Below are 12,684 nucleotides of genomic sequence, written 5' to 3'. Positions count from 1 at the left end.
TTACACCACAGATTATATTTCTGGTGTCTGTGCGAGAGTGTGTGGGTGTATGCATATGTTAATAGAGAGGGTGTGGGATTATTTAGTAGCCCTGCCAAAAAACTAACTGTAATTCAGATTGCAAAGTGCTGTAGTGCTTTACATAGTACGTTGGATATTAAATGACTACAACATAGTGCATCTCATGTATCTATAGCAGTAGCCAGGTACTGTATGTCTGCATACAGTATGGTCTCTAGTGTTATTTTAAGCAAAAATGGCTCCTGTAGTGCTTTCTTCTGTGAATGAGGCCATGAATATCAGTATGTCATCACTAACCTTTCCTCCCCACCTGCATATGCAAGTATTTCTCCTATCGGGCAGCTCTACTGGGCTCCCACGGAAGAACGATACTTTTGGAAGTAGATGCACTTGACATTCTCTCCTATGTCATGGCCTTCAATTGCTCCCAAGTCTCTAAAATCCCACAAAAGGTGATTCTCTCAAAGTACACTCTGGGCTGTTATCCCACAACCCCCTCCCGCCCAACAGCAGATACAGGAGAAGCGAGGGGTGACGATGTAAAACAATACACCTCCAGTATTTGTTTTCAGAGTTGTCTTCAGAGTCACAACTGTACATCACTTTTAATACAGGGCTGTAGAGATTCATCGTGTGGCCTTGACTTACGTAAACCTCCAAACCTGAATCATATCAGGCCCCTGGGCCTTAAACATGTCAGCGCTGAGATGGAGCTGGCCTCAGGTGGTTTCAGACTGTGAGGAGAAGATACAGCTGTAGCTTAGAGTGAAGTGAAGTAAGACGATAAGTACGGTTTAGAGACAATGGATTTAGGAGGTCACCCCTAACCAGAAATTCCAATCCATTGCTTTTTGAATGTCACCCAGTCAATCACTGTCCCATTGCTAGTGAACAGAGTGCCAAAACACTGCTATAAATTGAAAATGTAAGGCAGGGGAAAGCTTCCATTTCATAGGCAACTCACGGTTTGATAAATGTGAGGAGAGTCATAGAATAAATTTCCTGCAAGTTGCAATGACATAAGAGTAGATTTTAAAAGCAATGTTGTATTTCTGACAAGTGGTTGTTCCACCTTTTACAGCCTCAGACACATAGATAGATATTTTTAGGAACTCTGGTCAATTCTATTTAGTGCACAGCCTCAGACTATTACTTTGATTTAGAGAGCATATTATTTCAGCAAAGCAATGGCTCATAAAGACAGTACATATTTTTGAATATTAAAACCTGATCTGAACACAAACCAGAAGACCAAAAGGAAGCGAAGAGAAGGGGAGAGAGAAAGAAGATGAAGGTGAAAGGGAGGCGGGGGGCTGACTCCCAGAAGCACTGGATATATCTCCAGCAGATGTGGAGCAGTGGAGGCCTGCACTCCTTCTCATCACTGCCTCAATACTCTTTTTTTTCCACTCTTCTGTGTTTAATGTTCTTTGTTTCTTGCCTGCTTTCTTTTTGACTCTGTCTGCAGCTCTCTTTTTGTTTTGTTTTTTTAAAACTCAAACCTAGAATATTCTCACTTTGTCTGTCCCTCTTTCTATTCTTCATGCATACATCTCTGTTGCTTTGTTTTTCTTAGAAGTCTGGCAAGACAATAATTTCTCATGGCTGGTGTTAGTTCCAAAGGAACAAACCTTAATGCATGAAAACTATTTGAACACACACACACACACACACACACACACACACACACACACACACACACACACACACACACACACACACACACACACACACACACACACGCGCACACACGCACAGTATTTCTGCCAGAAATCTTTCTTTTATCTGCAATATACCTGTTAATATAGTCCGAGCCGGAGACAGCGGACTGGAACATTTCTCTCTCTCTCTCTCTCTCTGCATGCATGTGTGTGTTGTGTCAAACGTGCTGTTGAAGGAAGAGCATTTGCAAAGTTAATGTGTGCACACAGGCATTTTTTGTGTCTACTTATAGGTCTGTGTTTTGTATGGTGGTCAGGCTTACATCAAAGCTTTTGGTCAGTCCACATGTCCCATGTCCCCGCTGTCATCCAGAGGGTGACTGGGAGCCTGTTAGAGCATTGTTAATGGAATGATGGATGCAACGCCTCATTCAGCCAGAGATGAAAGGTGGAGTAGCAACACTCTAAATGGGCTGCACCCTTTGCTCCCATAGGACCGACTCAGGGGCTCAAAGTTTTGTGATCATGACATTTCTGAATTGTTTGAGCACTTGGCCTTGGCATCAAACACATTTTATTCATCCCATGTGGCTCTGTTGATTCCATTTAGCAAATTCTTAAAGCGTGATCATTATACATCGAAGACTGGGGAAGGGGAGTAAGAGAAAAGCTTACTCCTTACACCATAGACATGCCGAAAACATTAAGATATAATGAGCCCCAATCAACTTTTATATTCTATTTTTCATTTGATTAGTCGCTTCTGGTTTTTGTAGGGATGCACAGCAGTGCTGTGGGATCTGTCCGCCCAATTCCCAAAGCATAATATTTATTTAAGGAAGGGGGAGCTTCTTGATAATCGTCATCAAGCCACAAACGTGTAGTCACTTGAACATATATACTCACAGGCCATGGTGCTTTCACATTTATTTGCATGTTTTGGTGTATGTGATTGACTGCAGCTGATTATAAGTCCAGAGCCTTGCCTTCAGTGGTTCCCCACTGGTCATGTATGTGTGATCTCTGTGTTGTCTCATTTCTTAGAGGATGTGACAGGCTCTGGAAATTGCCAGCACTTTCCTTATGGATCCTTTAATTCATCCCAGAAGCCATTTCCTCTATGTCTTACGTTTTCCCTTTTTTAGAGCTCAGAAAGGCCCAAATCTCTAAGGTCACTTCTGATAAAATAGATTTGGTCTAATAGACTAAATTCCTTACTGAAGGCCAGTCACAAAAAAAGTCTCCACTCGAGTCTAGAGCACCTCTTTCTATGACACAGTTGTCATTTAGAAAAAACCTCCAAGCACACTGGGGAATGTTCATTTTCACTGCATTATAGTTTAAATAAATGAATTCGTAGGCGAGCATTTTAACGGCAGCTTTGACATGTTTTAATCTTCATGCCTGGTTATTTCACCAAGGAGATACGTTGCTTTCAAATATGGCCAGTGACATCTGTTTTCTGTCTAATTGTTTACCAGTGAAAACGAAATTCCAATTTACTTAGAAAATGAAGCGATTGGGTTGGGTGGCTTGGGGTGGCGGTTAGAGCGAGTCCCCATACACTTGTAGAACTCCTGCAGATCCAGATGAATGTGTTTTCATTTAACAGAGTTGAGGTTGGAACATTCTAATAAATTAAACACAATTAAAGACGTGGGTTTTAGCAGAAGAACTAAGCGGCTCTGCTTTGAAACGTCCTCTTCTCTAGATCCGAAGGCGTATAGTAATTTCATATCTTGCTGTTAACCCTTTGCATTACAAGGTGACAGTCCTACATGATTTCTCCTAATTGAGCAGTCATTCCAGATATACCCAGCAACGATACAATATCATATCATAGCCAAGTATTCTTTTTCATTTGCTCTCCTTTTACAAGAACCTAACATGACACAATGAATTATGAGAAATCAATGCCATTATTAAATAACATGAAAAACTAAGCGAGGGATGGAGCAAAAAAATAAAAGAAAGCGAGGCAGCTATAGGAGGAGTCAGACTTGTGGAGCTGAGGGGGTGAGGTAGTTGCTTTTGAGTCACAGCAGGCAGCAATCCAGGTTGGCAGGCTAGATCATAAGGGCACAGGTTAGTCTTCCACATGGGCCCAGCTGAGAGCCAGGGACATGTCATCCTTCACTAGCACACACTGGGACTGATGCCTATATTTCTTGACTGGTATTAGATCTATACATTATTTGTGAAGTCAATCAGAGTAGAGCGGTGCCGTTAGGATCAGTAGGACCAGAAATCCTTGGCCATGTCATTCAGAATGATCTCCAATGCTACACTAAGTGTAAATTATCACTACTACTAATAAAGCAGCTTGATCATCCCGGACAGTGGCTGGCTGACTATCCTCCTTGGCTTGGTCTTGGGCCTGTCACTGCAGATGGATGGGAAAGACTAAGGGGGCCTTGGACGGGGCCAGTGTGAGGGAGCACAGGGCTAGAGGGCGTGTGAGGAGCTGGGGTTTATGCTGAACCTAAAGGCGAGCAGCAGCCTGCAGGTGTTCCCCCCTCCACCACCCTGACTTGCACCAGAGGAGGAGGGACCAATGGGTCGGGTGGGCTTTATGATCACAGAGAAGACAAAAAGTGAGCGAGAGTGAGGGATAGCATGTGTTTTCCCCAGACACGCCAGCAGCTGTGAGACAATGATTTATGCTTTTCTCAGAACTCTGGGATCTCAAAATGTTACATTTAATCAAGCGCACTGAGAGCAGAGCAAATGTTAAAGATGTTCCATATAAAGCCCTCCAGTTTTGATCTCTTTACCATACCAGGGGAGCTGTGGGAATAGTGGAACAAAGTGATCTTTAATCTTAATTTAAACATATTGGAGGGAATTATGAAAGCTACATGAAATTAATCCTTGGAGAATTCCCCGGGCGCGGTAATACTAAACATATTTAGTTCCCTAATAGATATTAAAGCTGTTTTCTCCTCAATTACTGTTCATATTAGACAGATGGAAGGAAGAAAATGTCTGAGAGTTTGAGGTTTTATACAAACTTAAGTCCACTCTTCAACTACTTTGTTTACACTGTAACCTATTTAATCTACAGTTTTTAAAGAAATTATGTTATTAGAAATTAGATAGTAAAACATGTGCTTGATTTCTATCGATCTATTGATCTATCTATCGATCAATCGCAACTTCGCTTCATGACTCGGACGCAGGTTGTTTTATATGTAAATTTCACTCGACCAGGGTTTTAACCCGGGTCGCAACTGAATTGTCTTGAGCAGGGACCAACCCGTGTTAACTGGCTTGGTTTGACTTGACAAAAGAAGGGTTGAACACAGGTCAGATAGCCCTGGTCCGACCCTGGTCACTGGTGTGAAAAAGGTATTAGAAAGGTCTGCAGCATCTATATTTCATGCCTAAACTGAAACAGTTTAGAGTAGACAGAAATATATTGGTCCTCTTCAATTGCTCCTTTTGTGGAGAGCATTTTAACTTTCTTGCGAACGTGCGTTGCCGCGTGTCCGTGCGTGTGCGTCTGTGTGTCCGTCCTAAGAGACCTGTCCACAGCAGTCAGAAACAGGTGGGATCTTACAGTGCTCCCGGCCTCTGCACCCAAAGACTAATGAGAGCAGGTGGGAATGAAGCGCCACCTGACTTTGATCTGACCATTTCACACAAACACACATGCATGCAGTACATTCACTGTGCATGCACAGCCACTTAGAAACATTTGCCACACATGATCTCCTCCTCTCTGAAACCGTAGCCTTTGAATGGGGTTGCACTGACACCGTAGATGGGGTGTGAATTTTGGGATCTCCCTTGGTAGCCTCCTCCATTGCAATCTTTCAAAGGCCTGTCGTACTTTCATATGTCCATCTATCATGCTCTTTTTCCCTCTTTTGCATGTGTTCACTCACTCCATTGAGTGTTAAATCAACAGTCTGGCTTTGTCTAAGGCAGCAGCTTGATGGCTTTAAGCTGCTGGCCTGAACTTTTTTCTGGCTGATAGACCTACAGTAGACAAAATGGTACTAAAATTACATTAATTTTATATTCTTGTGAGAAAATAAAAGGCAATTTCTTGTCTTGTAGGTAATTTGACTAGCTTTGTCGTTGTTTGGAACTGACCAAAACTTATTTCCAAATGATGTTGAACAATTGAGAGACAAATCCTTAAGGGGGTGGAAATGTATATTTTTATATAGTACAAATGCTCCAGGTTTTGCAGCATACAGATTAAAATGGGTCCACACTCAATTTCAGACTTAATTCAGGTGCATGAAAGTAGACCATAAGAGTTTTTTTTTTTTACATTTGTTTATTTGTTTAAGCACCTCGTAACTTCCTCAACAATCTGTTTAATCTTCAAGGCAGCCGCTCTCATCATGTCTCGTCAGTCAGTGTGTGTGAAGCAGAGCAGGTAATGTGGAGATTAGACCCGAGGGAACCCACTCAGAGCTGGCTATTGAGGTCAATCATGGCCCATTACTGGAGCTGTTCATCTGTGAAGTGTTGGGCTACTTAGGCCACTCTCACAGTGCTTAAAGCCTGGCTGGAGTGTGAGGCTGAGGGGCAGGGGGCAGAGATTGGGTACAGGGGGATAAGGGCTAGAGCTGTGGTAGGGTTGGAGTGTGACTGGGGCTAAAGCCTTCCATACAGGCTAGTTTCCACCTTTTTACATGATATCACAGCTTTCATGCAGCCATTTGGACTTTTTACATCCTTTCTGAGAATGATTCAGTTTATTTATTTATCGGTTTGTGCTTCGACCAGAGAATAAATGAAAGCAAATATCACTTTTATGATTACTGTGGGGAAGTTGGTCATAGCAACAGTGAAGTAATAGAATACACCAAACAGAAAATTTAGCAAATTGGGAAGTCAGGAAGTGTCAAACATAACTAAGCCAACGCTACAAAAGAAAGACCAGAACAAGTAATGTAAACGGTAATCAATGGAATAAATAATTGATAGCATATTATAAGATGGTGGTAATAAAGCAATGAAGCAACGCTCCAGCTTAGGACAGGCCTGAAACTGCAGAAACCCAGGACCAACTGTTAACAGCTTAGGGGAACACAGTGGTCAAACAACTTTCTGGTGTTAGCTGTCAGTGCAAGGCATCATGGTGGTTTGTAAGTGAATCAGATTATGATGAAGATTTAGCCTTTGAGTGTGATGAGCAGGTCATTCTGGGTCACTGCTGTTTCACTTCTAAAAGCTGTCGTCAAGGTAGGGCAGGGAGAAGAAGCTTTTTTCACCGTGTGAAAGTGGAGACGATATTAGCTCATCAGTTTCATTAAAAAAAACATTTAAAAAGACGTAATGCCTGGAAGTTGTTTGTCACATTTGGTGTGCACTAATGAATACATTTTAAGATGCCATGCATGTGTCGAAGGTCAAAGGTTTGCCATCCACATTGAAATACCAAAACAACCGGAAAAAATCTTTCTATAAGGCAGCTGAGATTGGACCACTTGTGTATGCAGATGGATGAGCTTTTATGTCAAAATAGGTGCACTTTGATGTTTGGCAGCAGATCTCATCTTATTTAAAGTTGAATTTCGTTGTTCTATTTAAATTGACACCTGAAGTAATTTAATTTCTATACCTTTCCCTGCTTTTCTCGTTTTTTTTTTCTCTTTGTGGGGATGGTTGAGATACTTGCCCTTGGTTACTCAGCAGCTGGAAAATAGTCATCTAGCTTGTCAGCTACTGGGCGTAATGTAATTCCCAGGGCACCCTGATTTATTTCCCACTAAGGTGCAATTCCTTTTTAACATTTGTCAGTGAGACATTCAGTAAGGAGCCTAACACAAATCTCTCTCTCTCTCTCTCTCTCTCTCTCTCTCTCTCTCTCTCTCTCTCTCTCTCTCTCTCTCTCTCTCTCTCTATTCCCCCTCCCAGTTCTATACACTCCCATCATTTCAAATTCCCATGTGACTGCAGTTATTACAATGAGTAATTACAAGTTAAGCTCTTTAGAGAGAGGGAGAGAGAGAGGGAAAGGGAGAGAGGGAGAAAGGACAAAGTTTCCCAAAACTCAAAGTACTTTGCCAGCTGTCTCCTTTATGATTTTTCATTCATCATTAGTTAGTAAAGAACAAGAGAGGGAAAGGTAATCAGTGTCGTTTTCACTGGTTCTAAAGCAGAAACACATACACACTGTAGTGCATGTTGTAAATGTGATGTAAATGGGTGAGGGCATGCTGACTGTTTGCTAACAGGGCTCGAAATACCCTTGAAAATACATTGTAAAATTTGAGCTGTGCACGTAATTCTCAGCTCTACATGCACCGGTGTGCGTAACTTGGTAAAGAAAATATGTTGTGCAGGGCTGCTTACTCTCATTGACCGTGGTACTCTCACAATTGATGCATTTCACACGCTCTCATGCCACACTTCCATTTTCTCAAGCAATTAAAATCCAATTTATAAATCATAATGTCCAGAAAGAGGACACTGACAGCACAACAGCAGCACTGTAACCCAGTCAAGCCAGCCACCGCTTGGATTTTGATGCACGTGTATTCGTGCTGTTACGGTACCAGTACTGGAAAACAGCCAAAATGAAGAGAACTCGCATTACAGCAATATTTACTCTACAGTTTTTGAGAAAATTAAAGGACAAGTCAATAAAATTACATTTTAACACATGGTCGATTTCTCATTGTCTTAAGGAGATTTTTTTATCTGGTGTGCACGAGATACTTTCTGGTGAGCATGAGAGGAAAAAAATCCCCATGTCCCTTTAGGGGCTCCGTACTGTCATACAACTGTCATAAAAAAGAAAATGTCACAGTGGTTGATGTTGGATTTCTTTCCACCGGATCCTGCCGCACCCGTGGTGGAAGTGCCGAAAAAGAAGTAAAAACAAATAAACCAAATGGTGCAGCAAAATTTTTTTTGGTGCATGTCATTTCAAAAGTTACATGCACCAGTACCGTGCACAAATAAAAGTATTTAGAGCCCTGGTTGAAATGGACAGCGGTAATCCCTGGTTCACATAGCATACAAGTTGTTTACACTCTATCCCGTTCTGGGCTGAGTTGCAGGGGTGAAGGAAATCAATTTAGTTAACCATATCTAATTGAATGTTGTCACTTGATCAAAGGTCGCCACATTCCACACCGCCGGATCAAACATCACACAGCACAATCAAAACAATTGGCTTCCCCGGATCACCTAATCAGGGGCTTGGGGTTTTTTTTCTCACAAATTAGAGGGGATAATGTCCAGACTGACTGCACAGGGCCAGAACACTGTCTTTAGTTATAGACATATTAATTAGTTTAGTTAGATTGAGTTGTACTGCTACATACTCGTGACAAGTTTCAAACTATCAGAATATACTTTATGCACTTTTATGCATTCTTTCTTTTACTATACATTACAATTCTTTAAGTTAGTGAAGTAATTGTGTAGGTTTTGATTGCCTTGAAATAACATAATTTGACATAAAATGATTAGAAACCTCTTTTACTTTTTATGTCACTGATGTTCTCTTATGATGCTTCATGATAAACTGTACAGATGTGCTGATGCGATTGTGGTTTAGCAGTTGCCCTGTGATAGAGTACTTCCCTTTCTGATGCCTTCCCATCTTTGCTGACAGAGACAAATATTAATTTGTGGTGGGTCCCTGTTCATCACTCCACTCAGTTTATCACTGTCACTGTCTGTCTGTGAGCCATGCTTCTGTATCTCATCTCTCATTATTGCTGTTCCAACTACAGTATGAGTGAGATCAACCACCACCTCCACACATTATTAGAGGTTGGTTACTGATTCATACTCTGCCAGTCCTAAAGTCACATACAGGCTAACCAGAGTTCACACAGATGCCGAATTGGCAGTATTGAAGCAAGTTGGCTGGAGTTCTATGCCGGTAGCAAAACCAATATATGTCTCACCGCTTGAGTGCCCATCAGAAAACACACGGTGGGCGTGGGAAGGGGATGAGAGCCCATTAGCTTCTTCACAGCTCAGCTGCCGCAGTGTGCCTCCTCCCTCGGACCATGCCCTCTTCTCATCTCTTCACCCATTCCCCCTACGCTCCTCCACTTTCACTCCCCTCCTGTTCCACGCTCTACACACATTTTCCCAGGCTGCACTGTTGCCCAAATCTGTCTGTGTGCACACAGTGGGCAAAGGTTTACCGCACAGAACTGCAGCAGCACTAGCTCTTCGAAAGAAAAAAAGGGGAAATATTAAAGTTAGTGGGCTAAGTGCAGTCCCACATAAAGCAGCAGTGGTGAGGATGAAAAGCTGAAAAAGGGGTTGAAATGCGATGTAGGGGTGAAAAGTAGTAAGAGCTTATATTCTTGGAAATTTGTTTTGATACTGATGTGGGCTTTATTGCTGGAGCACTGTGTTAAGATGTAATTAATTAAGCTAATTAAGTTAATGGTGGTTATGGGGTTGTGGTGTAGGTTTGGGCCGGATTGTAGTGGCGGTGAGAGAGATTTCTCACAATTCTCACAGAATAAAAAAGGCAAAGTAATTAACAGAATCAGCCGGTAGGAACCAGGTGGGCGGGGTGGGGGGGGTGGGGAGTGGAGGGGTTCAGTGAAGCTCAGTCAAGAATGGAATGTGACACAACCCACACTAATGTTGAATTCTCCCATATAACTGGCTTACTGTTACACACTCTCATTCACACACAGAAGACTCTCAATTGTACCAATTACAAGGTCTTTGGCTCTTTTTCAGGGTTGGCTCGTGTTCAGAAACACTGTTGAAGCCAGTAAAGAGCACAGCTTAGCATCATCTGTTTCTTAGAGGAAAATAAAAGAGAAAGACAAAGTAGATTATCTGAGGTTTTGTTTGCCGCATACCCTAGCCCTCTGTTGTTCACAGTGTATTTCTTTCTATCGTCCAAAACCACTGTAATTTGTCCTAGTGACAGACACACAGAAGAATGGCTTCTCAGAGTCTTCACTCTATCGTCACATATTTATCCCCTAAATATGGAAGCAGTTCTCCCTCTTTAGAGTTCTGTAATTCTTCTTGTTTTGTATGCAGAGCTCTCATTTGTCTTCAGAGGAGTCATTTCCCCAAAAAAAAGAACCAAGAGTCACGCTGAGATGACTAATTCCAAGCAGGTTTAACCAGCTCATGAATAAGAAGAATAATTGGCAGTGGAAATGAACCAGATTTAAAACTGCAATCTGTAACTCTGTACGGTGAAACTACACCAAAGCATATATGTTTGTGTTTCAACTTGTGATTGTTAAAAGGATCATCGACTGACCAGCTAATGCGTCAAGATTATATTTGTTTAGTGATGAAGTTAGACATGTGGCGAGCATCTTCAGCCCCTGTATTAATGCCAAAATGAATAAAATGATAGATAGGTTAATAGCCTGCTTGTTTTATAGCTACGCTTCTCTTTTTAAAAATGTAACTCATGCATCGGCAGTTCAACTGAACAAGCTTTTACTTATAACAATGTTTCTGGCCAGCTGTCACCCTCAGCTGTAGGATTAGACTGTGATTGATGTTAATGGAGCACAGTGGGGATGAGGTGAGACTTTCATAAAATGCCTGTTAATGCTTTATTAGAGTCCGCTGAGGATATGCTTTCAGAATTCCAATCAGACGTGGTTTTGCCTTTATTTAAATTCATTATACTCACACACGCACATACACACAGGCAGAGTCGGAGAATGATATAGCTCTTTTTGAAAATAATGCCAATACACTGTCACATCCAAGTGTGTCCCAAAACCCTTTCTAGGATTTATAGGGAGACATAAAGTAGGAAATCTTTGTGTATTTTAACATGTCTACGTATGAAGTTAATGACTGAATATTTTCCCTAAATTATGACTTTGGCCTTGCTTAAATTTCTTGATGAATGTCACATATTACTGTCAACTTTATATTTGGCAAGCAAGATGTTATAATTCACTTTTCATCTTTGCATTTAAAAGAAAAATGTTTGCTTTCAGTTTCTGCATTGCATCAACCGGTGCATTTCTTACACAACTGTCAGATAGTTCACAAGTGAGAAAATATCTCAATTGAATTTCAATAACCCTAAACCTTTTGCTTGTTTAGATTATGCTGAGATACTTTTGGAAGATAAATACTATACTGTATATTACAGTGGCGGCTGCTGGTCTTCAGCCAGCTAACTTTGTCATACCAGGAGAGCTGAAAAGACCGGTTACTATGCCCTATCTTTTGCACTAAATCAATCTTAGGTGTTGATCTGCCCTGCTGTTTGATTCTAAGTTTCTCCTCATAAGGAAGACTTTCAAATGGCTTTGCCAAAATCAGGTCGAAAATATTGGCATTTTCTGCCATCGTGTGCAGTTTGCTAGCTGGCTAGTTCACCCCTAAAAAACTAGCCTAGTCTAATGTATGAACAAATGATCTAACAAAACGATATTAAATTTGAAGGAGGAAACGTGGGAATTAGGTTAAACTGAAACAAGGAATGTGTCGTATAATTGTATGAAATGTATGATGAATATTGGCTAGCAGTTTCACCAAGCAAATACCAAGAAATAGGTTGCAGCCGTTCGTCTTTCGACTACACTTGCAAAATCTGCGATGGGACTGAGCTTGAATAGCTTTGGCGACTTTTTATAGTACAAAATCGCTGTCAATCAAAAGGACATGCAGTCTTTTGACAGACCCTCCGATCATCACGCAGAAATCCGGAGTCCAGGCCAGCCCACTGATCCATTCACCCCCAGAGACGCTCAGTGTCCGTGGGCGGGACATAATTGCAGCATTTATCTAAATGACCATATAGTTTCGAAGCACTGAAAAAAACTTTTCAAAGCAGCCCCATTGAAGTCCACAGATGCCAGTTTTCAACAGGGAAATGCACTGTGACACTACGGGAAGGTATGAGAAGGAAATCGAGTCAGTCGACCTGCTATATGTCGCTGATTCTGAATGAACTCGTCTTCGAGATGAACATGTTCTAACTCATTTTTAGTTACTAAAATGTTAACCCAATATAATTGACCATTAACGTTTTGACTTTTTAGGGGAAATTGAGCTTCCCTTGCAGTCT

The 12,684-nt window shown here is 41.5% G+C and overlaps 1 protein-coding gene across 4 annotated transcripts in view; it reads left to right on the top strand.

Annotated features, from left to right (window-relative positions):
• Positions 1–12,684, top strand: part of LOC120562122 (vacuolar protein sorting-associated protein 13B) — a 380,029-nt gene that overhangs the window by 105,775 nt on the left and 261,570 nt on the right. The gene's annotated exons all lie outside the window — the stretch shown is intronic.

This window comes from Perca fluviatilis, chromosome 7 (genome assembly GCF_010015445.1).
Source record: "Perca fluviatilis chromosome 7, GENO_Pfluv_1.0, whole genome shotgun sequence".
Lineage (NCBI taxonomy): Eukaryota > Metazoa > Chordata > Actinopteri > Perciformes > Percidae > Perca > Perca fluviatilis.
The sequence above is the reverse complement of the archived record's forward strand: the minus strand, read 5'-3'. Positions and strand labels throughout refer to the sequence as shown.